The sequence below is a fragment of the Equus caballus genome, chromosome 3 (assembly GCF_041296265.1).
Source record: "Equus caballus isolate H_3958 breed thoroughbred chromosome 3, TB-T2T, whole genome shotgun sequence".
Taxonomy (NCBI): Eukaryota; Metazoa; Chordata; class Mammalia; order Perissodactyla; family Equidae; genus Equus; species Equus caballus.
This window is the reverse complement of record NC_091686.1, coordinates 98,382,722-98,400,642: the sequence shown is the minus strand read 5'-3', so window position 1 is coordinate 98,400,642 and position 17,921 is coordinate 98,382,722.

The window sequence follows — 17,921 nt, the reverse complement described above, 5'->3', positions numbered from 1 at the left end:
ACATGGTTGGAGGTGTAACAACAATGGCTGGCCACTTCTGTGTCTGCACCTCTGTGATTAGAAGCAGCAATCAGTAATCAGAGCAAGTATCCCCAAGATCTGGAGGACAGAGTCCTTTTTGCCCACTCTGGCTTCATCAAGCTGTGTGAAAACTTCTCCAGGAACATGCACACAGGTGCTTGTAACAGGGCTGAGAGGCAAGAGATGGGTAGGTACTACTGTGCTAAGATCTGAAATTTATGAAAATTAACCATGATTTACCGTCCAAGCCATGACCTAGAACTTGTAAGCCTTCAATAGGCTCCAGAGTTGCAAAATAGTTATCAGATTGTGCCAGTGCAATTGTTGCCACCGGAAATCAGTCTCCCCACCTAGACAACATCCCACTTTCCCAGAATATTCTCATCAAGAGAGTTATATTTTTAATATATTACTATTATTGCTTTCTTCAGTAAATACATATTTCATTTACTTAGTAATTGCATGTCTGTCGTTCTTCATTCCTTTCTTACAATGAATTTTCTCAGTTTCTGTGAAAATTTATTTACTGTGTCATTATTTTTCAGAGTATTTTCATTGGGTATGCGATTATAGTTTAATAATTGTTTTCTTTCAGCACTTTGTATATATTATTCCATTGTCCATGGCTTCTGTTATTTCTGCAAAGTCAAATGACACTATTATTGTTGCACCTTTTTATGTTTTTCCTTCCTTCCTCCCTTCCTTTATTCCTCTTCCTCCTCTCACTAGCAATTTACGGAACATCCTGAATCTATTACTGTGTTTCAACAGTTTTTGACAATTCTTCAAGATAATATATATCATCAAATATTTGGTCCCATTCACTCTCTTCTTTCCTTCTGAGACTCTAATGACATTTGTGTTCAAACTTTTCCTTGTGTCCCATGAGTGTTTAACACACTTTTACGTCTTTTTTTATTCACCCTTCTGTGCTTCAGTTTATATAATTGATATTGCTATATCTTCTACTTAGCTCTTTCCGATTTCAGTGGTGTCTAATTTGCTCTACTTTGCTGAAACCTATTATTAGATTGTTCATTATGAATATTTGATTTCTCACTTCCAGTATGTCTATTGAATTCTTTGTTATACATTCCAATTTTACGGTAAAATATTCATTTTTCAACTCTCTCCATATTTTCGTCTATTTTCTTGAATATATCAATCACAGATCTTTTAATTTTGTCACCAATCTCTAACATCTGGATAATCTTTGGAAATATTTTTCTCTGGGGCTTGAGTTTGTCAGTGTTTTTGGTCTTGTGGTATGTCTAAAGATTTTTTTGTTGAATCTAGCATATTTTGTATAAGATAAAGTCCCCAAATGATGTCACATTCTTCGAGAGAATATAATTTCCCCTCTGTTGAAGTGATAAAGTGGTGGTTGGTATCTTTTACCTAGTCAGGGACTGTGCTTACTCTCAGCTGGCTTACTGCACTGGTAACGCTTACTCTACCTCTGGGTTTCTGTTAGCTCTTAAGTGCTCTCAAATGAGAGTCTTGAGTGTTCTTCTTGGTCCCTCTAGTTTTTGTTTCATAAAAATACAAATAACTCTGCTTTGCTTTTCAATGTTTTTTCACTTAAGAATTTAGCTTCATGCTCAAGTTGTGCAGCCCAAAATTTCAGCAGATATCCTAGGGAAGAAACATACTATGTACTGCCTCACCCCATGTGTCCCTCAAAAGTTCTGCTGGTTTTTCTGTCTTCAGAAGTTCCACTTTGGGTTCTTTGACTCTCATCCTTGTCTAGCATCTGAAATACCTCCATGGCAATAGCAGTTGCTAAATTCAGATTACCTCTCCATGGCTCACGTTTCTCTGCAGTTTTAGCCCATTCTAGCTTTCTCTTTTCTCAGAAAGGTCATTTCTCTGATTTATCTGACTTTTAATATGGACTTCAGTAAAAGAGCTGACTTGCTAATAGATCTACATCAGAAGCAAAACTGTGTGAGTATCTGTTGAATTAGCAAACATTTCTAGAGCAACCATGTGACAAAAGTTATATTGGAGATTTCAAACATATATATTAGGGACATATTACACATACTGCATGTAGATATAGATAAAGATAAATACATATCTTAAAGATAAAAATTTATGAATGATACAATTACATCATTCACTTAAAGATAAGATAGCTTAGAATTGTTAAAGGCTTTTTTGCCATCAGACAACTATATTGGAGGATCTGACTTACTCTTACTTTTAAGGTAGACAAACTATTATATTAATTTATTAACTTTTACAATGTGGTTCCAGAAACTTTTGCTATTATTTTGAAACTGAGCAAAAGTAGTTGAGTACTTGTTTAAAGTGAGGTCAACCAGAAGGAAAAAGAATGCCTTAAATAGTCCTCCAAAGAGACTGATTGAAAGTTTAAAAGGTCGTGGGGAGAAAATACCTTACAGATTTCCTGGAAATAAAAATTTAATTACAAAAAGAAACATTGTCTCTTCCATGTCATAGTGAATGAAAAAGAATTCAATTTTATCATGTCTAAATATGGAAATTTTTCACAAGCATGAAGTATAAATTAAAAACAGCATTTGGAAAATTAGATTAGATCTTTTGGAATGTATTTATTTTTAAATTTTTTCACACTTACTATTTTGGATGAACTTATATTTTATAATTTAGTGAATACAATCAGCTCTCAATGAAAACATGCAAAATTAGAAAAAATATTTTGGAAGACATTTATATTAATTCCTAAGAGTGCCATTTTAAGCATGATTAACATATATTTTAACTACCTTCTGCTGTGTGAAATTGACAATGATATTAGATTTTACTGTGAAAATGTTCTATTTAAAACCTCAAAAATTTTTGCACATTCTGTTTGTTAAATCATTTTTGGAGAAAAAATCAATTTACATTTCTTCTTATTCAAAATATCCACAAAGTGATGAGGTAAGTTGCATTTGGTCATATTGCAATGCTTTTAACTAGAAAGCATTATTCATTTATGTGTCTTTATCTAATCCCAGAGAGTTATATTTACCAAGCTTTTAAATGCCATGCAAACTTAACTGAAGATTACTGAGAATCAGTTTCAACTCATACTTTCCAATAACTTGGAAAACGTCTAGAAATTACTTTTTATCCCAATATATGTCAATCCCATTTTGAAGAGTTTAGTCAATCTCCCTGTTGTATTAAGCATAATGAAATCTAATTTAATTTGTGAATATTAAACATGTATACTTGAGATCATAAAGCATACTTTATGAATATAAATATAGATATAGATAACACTTATTTAGCGCTTGTTATGTGACTGGGAATGTCAGGTACTATTCAAATCTCATTTTGTGTACTGAGGAAATAAATAGAAATTATCTAAGTGAGTTGACCAAATTCACAGGTGTAGTAAGGGGAGGAGCCAGCATTTGGACCTGGCCGTCTGAGTTTAGCAGCCATATTCCTAGTCACCATTATAGGGCTTTATCTGTAGCGCATCTGCTTCCAGAACATGAACTCCGAGTAAAAGATTCAAGAGATCTTCAGATCAAACTATTGTGTCAATTTTGTTATTAAGAGAACAGTTGGAGACCATTATTTAGATGTTTTGGCAAATATGAGCATCTTAATACTAAGCCACAAAAGCAGAGAAGTTTCCTTACTCTTATCCAAGCAGAGCTGGATGAATGTCAAGTTTCCTCTGCAATGGAGAATAAGTACAGTATTCCTTCTGGAGATCTTCAAATACCAATTCACTCCTTTTCCCCAGAGCTGGAATGAATGAGGAAGCAGAAAAAACAAGAGTGTTAAAATATTCATGATATTCATGTCCCTGTACACGAGATAAAAGGACGTTTGTGTTCCCCAAAATCCACTATCGTGTTATATACAAACACACACACACAAATACATATATAGGAATATATACATATAGTTATATATTGATAAAAGGTCTAAATTAATAAAAATGTTAAGGCATTTTCTATAAATTTATTTGTTTAAGTTTGTTAATTAAGATGCCAGCATAATAATCTTTCAGGAAATAAATTTTGTTTTCTGAAATTCCCAATCTGATTTTGTAAATTTTCCGTAAACTCATAATCTTATGAATTAAAGCATAATGTATTATTGTTACAGTAACTTCCCTAAATCTTTAAAAAATAAATACTCAAACTTTTTAAAATGCTAGTTCAAAGTAATGATTTATTTTCCATAGTTCTGCTAATAACTCTGTAGCTACTTTTCTCTCTTTTTCTTAATTGATAAAATCCTAGTCTCTAGGCCCCAATGCCAGTGTGCCGGTGAACCACAGCCGTGAAATTGTATGATGCATTTCCTAGAACATCATGCTGTGATAGTGCAGTCATTTTACCTTCATTCTCAAAACAAAAATATGCATTTTTTACTGGTTAATTGATTAATTATTTGAGTAAATAGACTTTTGCTGAAGTCCATATACACAAGATATTTACTTGGTAATTCTATTTTGTTTTGTTTGCATGCCATGGCCATCAAGTGACTTGCATTTCAAAGTTTCAAGACTTACAATCTAGCAGAATTAGGGCCTGGTTAGTCATAAACCTTAATTGTTATAATGAGGTACAACCAACATTGCATGGACTACTTTTGAGGTTTCACAGTATGATTGTGTAGGTCACTCACCCTGCAATAAAGGTGAAGTCTACAGATAAATTTAAATAGATCGCAAATGGACACCAACCTGAAAAGTCAGGGATTGTTGTAAACATTAGAATGAACTTTCACATAAAGGAGGAATTAGAGCAGTAGACGTAAAAGACTACAGCTTAGATTCTAACCTAGGTCTCGGATCTTTTCAGTCACAAGAAGTGAGGTAAGGGGCTGGCCTCATGGCCAAGTGGTTAAGTTTGCACACTCTGCTTCGTCAGCCTAGGGCTTTGCCAGCTGGGATCCTGGGCACAGACCTAGCACCACTTATCAAGCCATGCTGAGGCAGCCTCCCACATAGCACAACCAGAAGGACCTACAAATAGAATATACAGCTATGTACTGGGGGGCTTTGGGGAGAAAAAGAAGAAGAAAAAAAGATTGGCAACAGATATTAGCTCAGGGCCAATCTTTAAAAAAAACAAGTGAGGTAAAGAGCATACACAGTTTGATTTTGATCAACAAAGAGAGTTTAGTCTTTATTTGAATTTCCTGGCTCTCTGCTTAATTTGTATTATTTCCTGTTAATTGAATTTCTTAACAGAAATATGAATGACAGATTTACTTACAAAATAATTGATAGGAATACCTGTCACATAAAGTCAGGAGTACAGGAAAAGAGTGGTATGTCAACAGGGCAATATTCCTTAAAACTAATTACTTGGAGAACTCATAAAAGAACACCCTGACATGGGTGTGACATGTAAATTCCTAACACACAGGTATGTCCTGATGTATGAATCTATGTATTATTACTACTACTATTGTTCTTGTGACAAGAAAATATTTTTATCAGCAAAAGAAACATCAAAAATATAAACTGAACTGTCTTCAAGAAAATGTTTGGCTTTGATTGAAAATACGTGCATTATCCTTACCACTCTATCACTTTTATACACAATTTCTGATCTACTGCTGATAGCTATTAAATACGCCTCCAAATTAAACCTTAAATCTCCATCTTCAGTTTCCATCTACACAGTCTTTGCTCCAAGCCATAGTTTTTTCTTATGTGGGCTATGGCAATAGCTTGCTAACTGGTCCTCTCACCATGTCCATCACCCCTGCATTTTTCCTGCCTTTGAAAATGATTGTATGAAGACATGATCTTTTGAGTTTTCATAGTCATCTTTTGTCCACGAGGGCTGTTGCAGGTTGGATTCATTGGAAATCAGACTCTGAAATTGAGATTTCAGAGAAATTATTAGGAAGTGATCTCAGGAATAACTTGTTAGGGGAAGGAAACACGAATCGTATTATTGATCAGATGGAGAAGTTGGACTGCAATGCTGTTACAAAAAGGCCTCAGTTCTGAGGCTGAGATGGTACTTGAGGGCTGTCCATAGTTGGGGCATAAAGGCTGGCCCTTAATAACCCTACATCAACCAATCATTGGATGCAGGCTTCTCTCTAGAAAGAACCATGACTTTGGGAGACATGATTCTCTTTACCACACAAAAATCTCTATTCTTAGGGCCACAAGTGATAAGTAGCTTTTCCTTCTTCTGCTACCCATTCTGGATCCTCCTTCAATCTCAGAACCTCTGCTCATTTGGATGGCTTACGCGGTGTGATGACCAAGAACCTCATTCCTGAAGTGTCTGTACTCCTGGTCACTGTCTCATTCTCAGGCTGTGGCAACTGAACTTGTGAAGTTACATGAAACTTGGACCAAAGGGTCCCAAGATATACTGAAGTGGACCACCTTGTTGCCAAATATAATCCACATTGTTTAACGGTAGCCTACTTTCTCCTGTTAATTAGTATTAATTATCCTTGCCACAATGAAGACCTTTTTTCTTGCCTGCACAACCTGCAGTGTGAGGAGTCCAAAGTGACTAGATGTTTGCTATAACTTAAAGTTCAACATGACTCTGCTGTATCCTGTAATGGGAGATTTTCCCCTCTGAAAACCGGCTGTCGTTACAACTTTGCATCTCATTATAATAACTTTGCTCACCTGGCTTCTGACTGTTAATCACCATGTCTTGGCTTCTCCTTTTTGGGGGATCCTGTCTTATATATTGTAATCAGGGGGCCCAGTTTTGTAATGGCATTTCTTACCTTCAGCCTTGGCTTATAGAAGAGAGCTACAATTTAGATTCTCAGGGATGCCGATGTCCCTCTCAACAGTTCATTCTTTATTGCTTTGGTAAAAGGATTTTCCTCCAAAGTCCTCCTGTGAAGATACTTTTCTGGCAAGTTTTCCAACTTTACATGGAATGTACAATCTGGCGTGCTCACTTTTCTCCGTCTTTTTTTTCCTTTCTGCCACAGCAGTTCTGGAATCTCTAATTCACTTAGTATAGCTCATAAGATTTTCCAATCTTTTGGAAGACATCTGAGTAATATGTTTGTCCCACTTCCCAGTGTTCTTACCAGAGTGATAAATCATGAATTTTAGGAAACTACTCTTATACCAATAATGTCTCCCTTACCCAACCAATCTTCCATGCCCCGCCGCTGCCCACTTGATTCAGCATCCTCAGAATATGGTCCCATATGTTGTCATCTCCTGGCTTCTGCTAGTACATGTAGGTTATACATTTCACTTTTTTCAGGGTACAGTGCCTTTCCTTCCATTCTTCCCTAAACAGTCTCAGCACCCACTTGGCTGTGACTTTACTTAGCTATTGGCTTAAATGCCAGAAAGGGAGATAGGGACAGTTTGTGGGTGTCGCGCTATGTATTGTCTTGCATAATCTTCAACTAAGGAGGAGTACCAGATCTTAATACATATGGGGGGTTACCTTTCCAGGTTTAGCAGAATCTGGAAGTTCAAGATTTTCCAGTGTATCAACTCAGATATCACAATGACATATCCAAGTATTCATTCTTTCCTAATCAAGACCCTGACCTTGGCATAGCAAATCTGCCTAGAAGCTCCACCACCCTTATGATTAAATATTAGGGCTTAGTTTTCTCTGCTTGCTGAGTGCAGGAGACAGGAGACTCTTTTGATGCTGCTAAGTAGATCCTCTGATATTGATAATTAATTTTTTAAAGTCTATTTTTAGAGCAGTTTTAGATTCACAACAAAATTTACAGGAAGGTGCAGAGATTACCCACATACCCTCTGCCATCACACAGCCTCCTCCATTATCAACATCACTCATCAGAATGGTTACTAAGGATGAACCTACATTGACATATTATTATCACCCAAAGTCCATAATTTACCTTAAAGTTCACTCTTGGTGTATACATTCTATGGGTTTGAACAAATGTGTAATGATGTATATCTATCATCATAATATCATACAGAGTATTTTCACTGCCCTAAAAATCCTCTATGCTCTGCCCATTCATCCCACCCCCGGTAACCAGTGATCATTTTATTATTTCCATAGCTTTGCTTTTTCCAGAATGTCATATAATTGGAATCATACAGCACGTAACCTTTTCAGATTGGTTTCTTTCAGTTAGTAACATGCACTTAAGATTTCTCCATGTCTTTTTGTGGCTTAATACCTCTTTTTTTTTTTTTAAGCACTGGATAGAATTCCATTGCCTGGGTGTACCACAGTTTATTCATCCATTCACCTCTTGAAGAACATTTTGGTTGCTTCCAGGTTTTGACAGTCATGAATAAAACTGCTATAAACATCCAAGTGCAGGTTTTTGTGTAGATATAAATTTTTTCTCCTTTGGGCAAATACTAAGGACAGCGATTACTGGGTCTTATGGCAAGGGTATACTTAGCTTTGTAAGAATACTAACTTACAAGTTACAAAACTAGCTTAACTTTGTAAGAAAACTGCCTTCCAAAGTGAATGTGACATTTTACGTTCCCACAAGCAGTGTATGAGAGTTTCTATTGCTCCACAACCTTGCCAGCATTTGGTAGAGTATTGTTATTTGCAATCTGCACATCAAATACACTTGCTTAAAATTCTTCTATTTTATTTTATTTTATATCTAAAGTATTTTAAATTTATTTTAAATCTTAACTATTCACCACCACTTTTAATTTCTTATATGAATTACTGCCCTATGACACGCATTCTATTTCTTGTTTACATTCAACATACTCTTGCTACTCCTTCTCATGCTTTAGATTTCATGTTAAATGCCAGTTGCTTAGAGACACTTGCAAAAGTGGCCCCTTATCCATTATTTTCCAGCAGTAAATCCTCTTCTATAGCTTCATAGTACACATAAAAATTTAGAATTGTAGACTTATTTGATTACCTAATTATTTCTGAATTCCCTAGTGGATTGTGAATTTCAGGAAGACACACACCAAACCTCTTTCGTTCACTCCTACTGTGATAATCACGAGTGCTGTTACCAAATATTCCCGGTTCTCTGCCTTCCAGATCCACAGTAATATTGCATTTCCTGGTCCACAAATATTGCATTTGTGGTTGTTGTGGCCATGTGACTGATTATAACCAATGCCCTGTGAGGAGAAGTGATGTGTGTCACTTCTGTGACCAAGCTCTTAATTGCCAATGTGAGACCCTGCCAAGCACTTTTCCCTCTGGCACCACAATGGGCACCATTTGAGATGAAGGCTGCTCTGTCAGCCTGATTTCCTGCTATACTGTGATGAGTTATCCCACTCTGGCTACTTTAGATGGATGTGCAGTGAGAATAAGCAATAAACTAATGTTTTAAACCACTGAGATTGTTTGGTTGTTTGATAACAGAACATATCCTGGATGATGTACTATCCGATGCTACACTAAGCCCAGAGCCTTGTATATGGCATAAACTAAATAATTTTTGAAGGAATGAAAGAATAATTTTATGTTTACTTAGCAGTGTATGTGGTTTTCTTGGATCTATGGCTCAATTTTTAAGGGAGAAATTTCTCACCGTTTGTCTCAAAATAGATGCTGCAGAACCAAAGTACACCCCCAAAATGCAATTTAAGTAAAAAAAGTAACTAGTATTTCTGCAACAAAGAAGTCATAGTCTGTGACAAGGGAAAAACACGGTTGGAATACAAATCTTCTTCATTGGTTAAAACATTGGTGGGTTAGAAAAGAACAGAATGTTTCCAGCACTTTAGAGAGTGTTATGCCTAATAAAATCTATATGTTTTACTGCAGGTAAAGAGATTCTCTTTGGTTCAGCCACCTAATGAATAAAAATCCACTAAAGAAATAGCATAAGTTGGTTAGAGAAGAGATTGCACTAGCACTGTGCCAAAAATGAAGATTTAGTCTTTTTATCGTAATTCAGCTATCTAGAATGTTCTAGGAAAAATGCATTCACCTCGTGCCAAACTGTACTTCTTGTTCCTACCACCTGACAGGTTTGTAAAGTTTATATACAACTGTGCCTGTGCCTCAGTAATCCTTACAGCACTGTAATTCTTTAATTAGGCTGGAAAGTGCTTCAGTCTCAGCTGAAGGCTTGGTGTTACCCTACCCAGCTATTTCTACTCCTTTGCTCCTCACAGTCAAGTGACTCTTAACATTTGTGAATTCTCTTGTCAGAGATATTTATGTTCTATCACTGAAATTTTCAAATAGCTATTACATCTGATTTCTATGGAAAGGTCTATATGAATTTCAAATTATTTGCTTTCTTCAAATGATTTGCAAAGTATTCGTTTCTTTCTATTTGAATTTTGTTAATGAATATGTGTTGTTTCACTCAATTGCTTTTGTCATCTTTTAAAACTCATGGAAGCAGACATTTCTAAGACTCCCCCAAATTGTGTCTTCTTTCATATTTCTAGACTTTAGCCTAGTAACTCTGTGTCCCTCTTTTTTTTCTTTCCTTCTCTTTCTTTCTTTCCTTCTTCTTCTTTCCTTCCCTCCTTTCTTTCTTCCTTCTTCTCCTTTCCTTCCTTCCTTTCTTCCTTCTTTTCTTCTTTCCTTCCTTCCTTTCTTTCTTCCTTCCTTTCCTTCTTTTCTTCTTTCCTTCCTTCTTTTCTTCTTTCCTTCCTTCTTTCCATTCCTTCCTTCCCTCCTTTTTGTCTTTCCTTTCTTCCTTCCTTTCTTCCTTCTTTTCTGCTTTCCTTCCTTCCTTTCTTTCTTCCTTCCTTCCTATCTTCTTTCCTTTCCTTCTTTTCTTCTTTCCTTCCTTCTTTCCGTTCCTTGCTTCCTTCCTTCTTTTTGTCTTTCCTTCCTTCCTTCTTCCCTCCCTCCCTTCCCTTCCTTTCCCCTCCCTTCCCTTTCACCATACATCTAATCCAAATTCTTCTTTCTGTCACTTTGGTGCAGGAATGATGATGATGACAGGATTAGGTAAGAGGGCTTGGCTTCAGTTGCTTTTTATTCCTTTTTCTTTCTAAGCGTTCAGATTTAGCCCTGTTTGAAATGATACCAATTTTCCTTCATAATCCTTATTACTTCAAACTCTTCTAAAAACGGAATCAGTGTGGTGAAGAAGTTGTTGATTCAGCACAATCAGATTCAAGTATGGTGATGTCTTTGAATGTGCTGATCAAAATTCCCTATAGCACGATGTTGTCAGTGTTATATAGACTCTGCTTGATGATTTAACAATATAACTAACATAATCTATTGTTTTGAAATATATTTTAACTCAACATTACTGTACTTATACAAAAATATCACCATTGTAGTTATGCTGATATCCACTAACAGATTGGAAAAGCATTCTATTATAAGAATTCTAAAGAACTAAGGAAAAGTTATGACTAAGGTATGAGACGTAAAATTAGCTCATCTTGTTGCAGAAACATACTTGTTAGGATATAAAGACTTTTAATACTTCCACTGAAGTTGTCATGATTTAATGAAAATCAAATTAATTTTGTGATATCAATGCCACATTTTGAATCTCTCCCTTAATACTCAGTTTTAGTGTTGATAATGAATACATTTTTTCAAGACTGGAAAATTAATATAATGGGAAAATCTCTTTTGCAATTATGATGGAAGGCAAAGGCATCAATGAGTAAGAAAGACATCTTTGGAGAAAAAGTCACTGTGCTTAATTTATCTTATACTATTAATAAGTAATCAGTCTTATCATGCTTTTATTGTCTCTATTGTGAATGTAGGTCAAAGAAGCAAATTATTCAGCATTAGTCACAAAGATAAAATATTTGAATTCTCAAAGATTATCAGTGTACTTTTGACAAAAAATAAAGCACCATTTATTAAGTCAAATTCCAAGAAGTGTTGTGACAAAACCTGTTGGATACATCAAATATCCAGGAGATTGGTTATTAAAACTGACACTGTCTATATAAACCATGATTCTTTCATTCTTATACCATTAGTTAAATATATGTGTCAATACTAATTCTTAATGGATTGTAGTATTTGGCAGCTAGTGTCACAATTTTCACATCAGTCAGGAAAAGTTTACCCAATTAATTATAAATTTATATTAGTAGAATATTAGCATATAAAATTTTTTAACTACTTTTAATTTTATTACTCTTTAATTCAACATGAGGCCAGCTCAGTTGCAATATATAATTTTATCTTCCAATAGGATTTGGCCATGATTTTTTATTAAAATGATAAAATGTAATATTTGCATAATGTTCTTAGCAAAACCCATGTATCTTTTATAATTTATAGCCCCAAAATACTACATTTTACCTTCTATTTTCTGTAAGGTTAGTATTAACCCTTATTGAAAAAGCAGAGTACCATAATAACTGCCTCATACACTCCCATAAATAGAAAAATAAAATAAAATAATTTAAACTAACAGCACAACATAACACAACTTGGGTGGAAATATATTCAGATCATGTCATGAAAGCCAAGATAAACTCTGAAGATAAACTCATTTTGTATTCTCCTTTCTGCATTTTGCTAACTTCTTTTAAGAGAATTTTACTAATGGTGCTGCACTATCTTTAAGACATAGGCCTGGGAGATAAGAGGAATATGAAGCACTAGGTTCAATGGTATCACCCCAGGAGAGGAAATGATAATTGTCAGTGGTGTTAGAGGCAGGCAGCTGGTCCTGACCCTAAGGATATCACCCTCCAAGAAAAAAGCCTAAGGCAAACCTTGTCATTGGAAAGTGCAAACGAAAAAGAAACACAGAAAAACTCATTTTCTTTGCTCCTGTTTGTAATCAGTCATACCAAGGTTTTATCATGACTAGCTGGCACGATCTGGACGGTCAGTGGCACATATAAGAACCACCACAACAGGAAGTGAACCTGGCCTTGGTCTCACTGTTTCCAAACTTATGCAACTATATGAATCCTCAGAAATTTCTAAGCATGAGGACTACTTATAAGGTTGTTCTCAGGTAAATCATTTGACTTTTTTTTTTAAATCTATCTAACTGCCATGGATATGGGATGAAAGCGAAAATTGAAGACTACAAATAAAATACCATAATACAAGTTCTTTTATAATTTCTCATTTTTTTTTCAGTAGGTATTGGTAAATTGAAGCTTCTTCTGTTTCCCTCTCACGCCCTACTCCCTCACCCCCCAAATCTCTGAAGTATTGGAATTTAAATACAAGTTACAGAGTTCTTTAGAGTATAAGCATGGCATGGAGGTATAAATTGACCCAAAATAATCACTCTAAATATATTCATTCATTTACTTTTAAAATAGTATCTAAATGTGAGTAGATTGGCATACATTTTCCATATAATAAAATATTGCACATAGAAAAATTCCAGGACTACCTATGGTATCTAGACATGACATTTATAGTCTTTTTACCTCAGTTTCGTCTTTTTGAAGATGGAAGCCTTCAACTAGATGATTCTTCAAAGAGTCTATTTAATCTAAGATATGAAATGACTTGCGAGATTTTCTAGCAGAAAGAGAACTGAAATAGCAGTCTGCTCTAAATATTTGAAATCATTGTCCTATTTTATGCACACACTCACTTATCTTTTTCCACTTTTCATGTCTTGTTAGTTGTAACAATAACCAAAATGTATGGAGTGTTCACTGTGTTCCAACCATTGTTCTAAACACATTGCATGGTTTATTTTGTAATTCTGGCAACAGCTTTTTGAGGCAGATATTATTATTACTATTATGGCCATTTTACAGATGAAGAAGAGTAAGTTCAACTGGCTCAAGGTCACAGAGCTAGTAAGTGGTAAAAAGGATAGTTAATAAGCTGATTCCATAATACATTCCATTAGCACTCATAATGCTGCCTCCTGTCAAGTTAGATTAAGCAAAGGCAAGCATCAGGTTGGTTTGCATATTCATTGGCATTACCCAAGTCCATTCCTTTGGAGATTCTGTCTGTAAAAGGTAAGAGTAAGCAACAAAGTGAAATATTAGGATGGGATTGGGTCAGAGGAAAATAGAAATATGCACTTTTGTCATAAAACATAAAAAAGGAAATTCCAAGAACAGATAATGAACAATGTCAAATGCTATAGTTTTCGAACAGGACAAGATTCCAAAAGTCTGGTAATCAGAAATCTGTGGTGACTTTGAAGTAAAAACTTTCACTAGTGAAACTGAGAAGGAAGGAGGTTAGGGTTAGTCGACTAGCAAACAAAGAGAAACATAGAGAAAATCGTATGTTGAATATCTTGAATAGATATTCATATGGAGAAGGGAAGGAGAGAAGGGACATAGTATGTTAGGGATAACTGTAAAGCATTTAGTTTGTTTTTTTCTTAAGAGGGAGGTACTCTAAAAGAAAGTAACTAAGTTGGAAGGAAATTCTAAGACAGAGATCTTTGAAGAAGTGCAAAGAAAAGGTCTTTGGAGGGAAAAAATGTCAAGCAATTCTTTCTCAGAGTCAGCATAAAGGGAGATAAAGAGAAAAGAGGATGGGGGAGCATAAAGCTGCTAAGAGGAAAGTTCACACTCAAGTGCTTCTGCTTCCTCAGGGAAATAGGCTGGGTCAGCTGCTGAGGATGAACTTAAGATGAGGTTAGGAGAAAAGTTTAATTTGTGCATTTCATTGTTTAGTGCAGGCAAAGAAGAAACCTCTTCCTTAGATTATTTGCTTCAGATCTCATGTATTTAAATTTTCCACCTTTGTTTCAGAACTGGTGCTGGAAAGAAAAATACTTGAGAAAAATTTATGACACAGGATGGATTAGAATATCATTTAATTATGAAAATCAGATAGCAAAGGAATGACAAAGTTAAGGGTAGGGCATTGAAAAAGCAAGAAAACAGTTAGATATATCCTCAAAATAACACTCGAGGAATTAAGAGCTGCATAAAATTGATTAAAGTATACAATAATCACATATTTAACACCTATTGATATAGCAGTTCTAAAAAATTTGTGGGAAATAGAGACATCAAGAGAGAACACATTAACTTAGCACCTGTTCATGGAAAAGCTACAGTATAGAAGCTACTTTGACAGTATCTTGGAAGTTACAAAAATTAAAACAATGACTTTGCCCTCAAGTGGGCTGCAATTTGTAACCATTTATTCACTCATTCATATTTTATATTGGAACAAATCAACACTATTGATAATATTACTAAAATGAATGCAGATTTTAATATAAAAGAGGTTTCTTTTTCAACTTAAGTCACAGAGAAGGGGACTATTTAGATGTTGAAATAGTCAAAGAATGTGTTACAGGGCATTTTCACCAAAAGGTAAGCACAATGCAAAGGTCAGAGGAAAGCACAAATAGAGGAATGACTTTCTACAATGTATAATTTGAAGGTTTCTCTTCAGCCCATTGGAAGTCACATCCTGGAAGATGTGAGCTTGGATCTTGAACGAGAGGTTGAATTTGAACATATAGGTGGAGGAAAAATATTCTACTTAGAGGAAATGTCATAAACAAAGTTAGAGTTGTGAAAAATTATTAGGCCCATAGAGTTGATTTTATGCAGTTCAATTATGCTGGAGGACAAGATTTGAGAAGGTAAGTTGATGCTTCATTGAAAGATATGTTAAGGAGTTTGGACGTTTTAGACTATGAGTTTTAATGGATTTTTTAGCAAAGTGTGATAATATTAGAAGTATGTTTCAAGTATTACCCTCTGTTGAGTGTCTTTTCTATCTACTCTTCTCCAAAAGTACAGCTAAGTTATATGATCATTTTAGTACTTGTAGTGGAGGAAAAGTTTTTCTTCTACTCTTCTAGGGTTTTTGGCTGGTCTAATAATCAAAGTGACATAAGTCAGATTAACAGGAGAAAAACATATTTAACTTTGTACATACAGGAACCCTATAAGAATATGAGATCCAAGAATAAGTTGGGCAGTTGAGACTTATATACCATCCTGAGCTAAGAAATGGGATAGGGGCCTGGGGCTTCAAAGGGGAGGAGAGTAATTCACAGGGCAATAAGAAGGGCAGATGTTTGGTAATTAGATGTTTGCCCTGCCATACAAATAGGTCATTCAGATAAATTATCGCTGGTAATAGATCTCTGAGCCAGGCCCCCTATTTAAATTCTTTTAAGTAGTTAAAGGAGAGGTAAAATGTTTTGTTTTGTTTCTTAATCTGCCAGGTATTGGTTGTCTTCAGCTCAAAATGGTTCACGTGCCAATGTGGCAAATTTTGGAGAGGCTAATTTTGAACACCTTCAGTCCTGCTTTGAAACATCCCCAAGAAGTTTCACAGTCCATTAGTTGAGTTAGTAGATAAGCTCCATCTCATTGAATAAGTCTAGCAGTCCTAAAAATAGGTCAGTTCAGTTAAATAGTTGTGTCTCATTTCAGGAGGTGGTGATACAGGCAGGATCCCAAATTTAGGCCCATTGTGCAAGCAATCAGGTATGTATAAGAGGCATTTCTAGAGAAACAAAAGAAAAACAAAGGTTAATAATAGGAGCAGATTATAATCCAAGTTTCTGAGTTTTGAAGGTAGCTAGTTAAAAAGATTTTTAGATGTCCAGCTCAAAGCATCTTCAGATGAAGTAAGGGCAGGCAGTAGCAATCTGATAGATTTTCCTGGTTTGCAGTTTGAATGTCTATGATGATCTTTCTGAGTGGTCACACAGCAAAGGCATGCAGATTGTCCATACATGAGTTGTTGTGGTGATTTCTCTAAAGTTTATATTAAGTTTTTCAACCTTAGCTTGCATAGCTTTAGAAAAAGGGCAGTTTTATTTCTCTGTGATGGCAAGTCAGAAGGAGAAGAATTGAAAATATTAGCTTAGTGGGTCATAGCCAGATATTTGGGGAAACTGGAAGAATAAGGGAAACAGTCTAGTTTACAGGTATATAACAAAACCTCAAAGACAGGTAACAGTGTTAGAATCTATTACCCACAAAAGCGTATTACTGAAAGAATTTTTTTTCTCTACAGTCATGCCCATTTCTATTTAGGATAACCATAATAAGATCAATTTGTTTGCAAATTAAGTCTAGTTTCAGTAAACTTGGCATGATTTTTTACCTAAGCGAAGCAAGAATAATGATTGACCTTATAGAATCTTTTAATTTGCTCTGGTGCAACTTTTAATAAGGAATCTCAGATTGGAATTTTTTAAAAGCCTCTCAAGGTTGGGAAGCCAAGCCAAATTCTCACCATCAGACTTTGTCTGCAATACCTGTAGATTTAGGTGAACTCCTTTCCACTCAAGGTCCCCCAAATATCCTAAGGTTCCCGCACCTGCAAGGAATTGGCCTTCCTTACTCACCTGGTAAAGCTACTGAGAACCCTGTGAGTGAAGAACCAGGCCAATCTTAGCTCTTTAGTTCCTTAAAGTCAACTTCAGTTTCTTAAATATCTCTGGTCATATGTGAGTCTATGCATGTCTTTCTTAAACATGACATTCCAGTCAAAGCTTTGGTAATAGAACCAATATATCCTATTACATCCTGTAACAAGAAGTATAGATTCTTGTTGAATTTATGTAAATAACTACATTGCCATAAAAATAAGAAGACTCACTATGAGTTTTTGAATTCTGGTGGGATCAAGTAGGGAAACAAAGATACATGCTTTAATTCTACTTACAAAGGTATAATTTACTGAATTTCTGTTAGTCACAAATAGCTTAAGAAAAAAATATTTTCCTTAGATCTGGAAAAAATAAAACATTAAGGAAAAAAGTTAGAATCATCCTCTTCAGTTGATTCAGTCCTCTGTAACTAATACTTGCTCTGCTTAAGCCCAGTTTTCCCATTAGTTCTGGAAAGTCTTAATTGTATAAGTTTTATGATCTTAAAGCTATCGGCAACCTATACTTGTCAAAGAGTCATTTTCCATGAATCTCCTTGAAGATGAAGCACTTTTACAGGAATGCTTTTATAAAAACATCAGAGTAAAACAATTGCCTGTGAAAAGACTTAAAGATACTCATTGTTGGGGCCAGCCCAGTGGTGCAATGGTTAAGTCTGCATGTTCCATTTTGATGGCCCAGGGTTCTCTGATTCGAATCCCCAGTGC